This window comes from Fukomys damarensis, unplaced genomic scaffold, assembly GCF_012274545.1.
Source record: "Fukomys damarensis isolate Sample0158 unplaced genomic scaffold, DMR_v1.0_HiC HiC_scaffold_12, whole genome shotgun sequence".
NCBI lineage: Eukaryota > Metazoa > Chordata > Mammalia > Rodentia > Bathyergidae > Fukomys > Fukomys damarensis.
Window position 1 is genome coordinate 35,529,857 of NW_022900924.1, and position 4,527 is coordinate 35,534,383.

A 4,527-nucleotide genomic window follows, 5' to 3' on the forward strand; every position below is an offset into this window, starting at 1 on the left:
GCAATGTTTGACAACTCCTTTGGCTAGGTAAAACTCTTGTAATTTATTTTGTATTATCTTAATGCATGCCTTTATCTCTCAAACTAATTCTAGACAACTATATGTCTTCTAAACATATTTTAGTCGCCTGTATTAGTTTGTATATTATTGAGTTATTCCGTGTGATGGAACTTTCTATATCATGAAGGAAAAAAATAAATAAATTTAGAACCTGGGAGTGTATGGGTGCCAATTGGTATAAGTGCTTAGACTTCTTTGTGTGAGACATTTCCCAGATTTTCCTAGAATGACTTCTTATTCAGTGACATCGTATTTTCAGTTTGAAACTAGCTTTGGCAGGAGTAATTGGATGCTACATTTCTAAAAGAGCATGACAGGAGCCCAGGGATGAGTTGTTACTGAATGCCAGGATGGGACCTCTCTCTTGGACAGGAGGAAAAACTGAAAGAAATGTCTTTTCTCTCACTGTGCCATGTTCACAGGGGCTGACATATAAGACACGGGGTAGCCTTGGCCATTCCCTCTTCACACAGAGCAGCTTCAGCTCTTTCCAGGTTCCTACAATATGAAAAAAGTGCTGTGAAAACCTGAGTAATGCTGGAGCCACAATAAGGAAGGATTAAAAGGATGCCAGAACACACTTCAGCCTTTTATGCCTTATAATTTCAAGTATGATTAAAAAACAGTTGAAATACTATGTGGCCATATGTATTCATCAGCTTTTCTCTTTCTGAGCCAAAATACCTGGTATCTGTAATGTGAAGGAGGAGAAGCTTGTGTTGATTTAAAGTTTCAGATGCTTCATTCCACGATTGATGTGTTCTAAGGCACAGACGTGGCAGAAGGCCGTGGTTAGGCAAAGCCGCTTGGCTCATGGCTTCTGGGGTGCAGAGAGACAGGGAAAGAATGCCAGAAAGGAAAGGGTCAGGGACGAGATCCAATACCTGAGATCACGTGACTATGACCCACCCACACACATCCAGAAGCCTGCTTTACTAATCTAGGTGTCTCTCAAAAAATCTAGCTACTAGTCACGAATAAGCATCTCAGCTCCGCAGTCCCTAGTACAGCTGGGGTCCGATTTTATCAAATTTACATGCTAAATTTATGAGTGTAGGCTTATTTTAACAGATAGACAAAAGGCCAGAGGAATTGGCACTTTCTGTTCATGCTGATATTTCAATTAAAGAATGATTTGCACACGATTTTGTATATTAAGAAAATTTGATATGTGAAAAATAGTTTGGAGAAGAAAAATCAGGGCTTATGCCCATGTAATTGGTAATATTTTCATCTTAGAAAGAGAAAACATTTACCTACAGAAAGAAAATTTTCTAATGTCTGTAACTTTTACAGATGGTTTGTATCTGGACATGGTGGTGTGCTCACGTTTAGTCCCAGCCCTTGAGAGGCTGAGGCAGGAGGATCACTGTGAGCCTCGGCTACATAGTGAGTTTAAGGACAGCCTGAACTACATAGCAAGACCCTGTCTCAAAAACAAAACAAAAAGAAATAAAAATAATGACAATTTTTATTTTATATTTTTTTCTATACACATACACAAATACACATACATATATACGAACATTTTAGATGTTGGGTCCATTTAAACATTTTTCTGGTAAAGCTTTCAGAAGTTAAGTAGGTGTATTTTTCAATGTCAGACTGACTAAGATAATTCAACCTTATTTATGGGTAATTCAACCTTATTTATATATGTCTGGAATATATAACTCTTACATATATTAATGGGAATTAGAGCTTAGAATGGATTCATAATGATATTGCCATCAAATTTTATGGATCAGTGGAGATTATTAGACTTTCTGGAAGCATGCTGTTCTTATAAAGGCCTTAGTTATAAAACAAATGTTATTTTCTTTTGTTAACCTCAAGAGTCTAGATAGTAGATGACAGACAATGCAAGCTTTCATGTTATATTACTCAGTGTAGAAAGGAATTGTAGAAGCTTTTCTTATTTCTGAGTGTGTTTATTTTTAATGGGTAAGTTAGAATGTGGTATTTCAACCTCTCTGACAAATCAGTTTATCAGCATTCATCTGAGACCACATAGCAAATAAAATATTGTAGTAGGTCCCAATAAAATTTATACCCAGAACTTCTGGGCAGTTTAAAAGAAAAACTGTTGTCAAAACCATTCTGATTCTATAGTTCTCATGTGGCCTTGAACTCCATAGTTTGTTAAATAAAACCAGTTTGAGAATTACTGCTATATTAGATTATGCAGAAATATTCAATAAAAATGCAGTAAAAATAGATATAAGAGCTTTCCTTTTGCTTTTACTTTCTAGTTTGGCCAAAGGAACATATAGAAACATTAAATGATACCTTCAAAGCTAACAAAGATGAATAAATATTAATATAGACAGAAAAGAAAGTAATATGCTTTATAAGAGTCAACCAAGTATTCGTTTTGATTTGTTAGTGTTTTTCAAAAATTGAGAGTTTGGGGGTGAAGTATGATGACAGCTGAATAAGATCCTCTTATTATCTTTCCCATAGATACACAAGTTGAAAAGCTGTTCACTCACCAAGCTACCAGCACATGAGAGCCAAGGAAATCAGGTGAGAATTCCACTAGTGCTTGCATCACAGTACCTATCTTTAGTACATTCCAAAAAGTGGTCCTGGAGAAGGCTGAGCGAATGAATTGTTTTTATCACCCCACTCCAAGCTCAACCCAGAGATACATTTTCGTACTTCTCTGAAGACAGAGAATTTAATTGAGACCTTAAGCTTGAAGCCAAGTACCAGGCTTGCTACAGTAAAACCCAGTGCTGGGCAAAGCCCCAGGATTCCTACTGACCTCCCAAAAACAGATTGAGCCACTGCAAGTGCATTTGTGAGGTTGCAAAAGAGGAAGAATCCACTGCCTCACCTCCAGTCTCAAATGGCTGACCGGGGAGCCAATGATCAGCAGGTCAGAAAGGCTGGTTCCAGAACCCAGTTCCAGGCCTGCCATAGTAAAAATAAATGCCCAGTAGATAGGGTATTATGAAGGCCTCATACACAGGTCAGAGCTTGCAGAGCCTTAGAGCAGCTAGCTCTAGTACCATGCATAGACTTGTGTGCCTGTGGGTCACATCTGAGTCACTGATACATCGATACACATTTTGGAGTGGGTCTGGAAAGACATACTTCGTTCTGTAATTGCATAGGACCCTGCAGCTGTGAGTCACAGGAATGGCATAGCTTAGCACTAGCCTTGGCAATCAAGAGTGAAGTCTGTCTTTATCTCTCATACCCCTGTCTTCAGCAGCGCAGCTATCACAACGGGCCAGTGCTCACTGATGGGGCTTTAGAATTTCCCCAGCACCAGGCAGACACTTGTGCAAGAGTGGAACAGAATTATCTTTCAGTCTGCATCAACAGTATTTAGTATGTTGGCTTCAATATACCTCTGTAGGTTAATTCAGCTGTGTAACTCAGGCATTATCCAGCTTAACAATAGCTCAGGAGACCAAGCCTGTGCCTTCACCAATACACCTTAACCACAGACAGCACAGAATGGTATGAGACTCTAGTCACTATGGATAGCACAGGTAGTAAGCCGTGGAAATTAATTTTGTGTTGGTAAACCTAGCACTGAGCAGATCATAATGATCCATATTCATATGGCCTTCCTATGGATAAGGACTCTGACACAGCTCTTCAGTGCTAGGGAAAGAAATACTTTCATAGTCTATTGAACTTCTATTGCAGTTGCTCTCACCAGTGGCTGGTTAAAGTGGTCTTGGGCATGAGTCTACCACAACAATAGGCAGCCCCTAAATAAGTGGTTCTTCGTCCTAACCTAGTACTCTCTGGGTCTTGGTGAATTGTGGGTTTCAAGGTATGTCACAGTTTGATGGCTTTGTTGGCCGCAGATATGGATATAGGGTATCCAGATATAGGAGCCTGGGGCTGGTCCATGCAAGGAGATTCTGTCCAGAGTCAGGAAAAATCCTGTAGTATTTAACCATGGATCAGTAATTCTGAACAAAGCATCCAGGCTTATGCTATCACCAGGAAGAGGCTCTTGAGAGCAAACTCCTCCAGTATCTCTAGGTGCTCTCTTTTTCCTTTTGAGCAAACTCTACTACAAATGTTATAAGTAGTAAATGAATTCTGTAATTTCGGAATACAAAAACCAACCAACAAAAAGCAGTAGCATTTCTGTATGCCAATAATAAATTATTTGAAATACAAATCAGGAAAGCAATCCTATTCACGATAGCTATAAAAATGAATAAATTTAATCAAAGGGGTAAAATATTTATTATGACTTCTAGTTTTATTTCATTGTGATATGAGAATATTTGTGATATAATTGCAGTATTTTTAAAATTTGTTAAAACTTGTTTTTTGGCCTAAACTTGATCTATTTTAGAGAAAATTTTCACATGTTGAAATAATATGTAGCCACAGGTATTACATAAAATATTCTGTAAATGTTTAGACTGTTTAATGTGGAGTACAGTTTATCCATGGTGTTTCTTTGCAGAATATTTATCTGAGTGATCTATT

At 38.0% G+C, this 4,527-nt stretch overlaps 1 long non-coding RNA gene across 1 annotated transcript; it reads right to left on the reverse strand.

Annotated features, from left to right (window-relative positions):
• Nucleotides 1-480: 480 nt before the first annotated feature.
• Nucleotides 481-2,583, reverse strand: LOC104867875. The gene is made up of 3 exons (XR_781880.2): nt 2,553-2,583; nt 745-880; nt 481-558 (listed from the first exon to the last, which is right to left on the reverse strand). It is a non-coding gene; the product is annotated as an uncharacterized LOC104867875 (long non-coding RNA).
• Nucleotides 2,584-4,527: the final 1,944 nt, after the last annotated feature.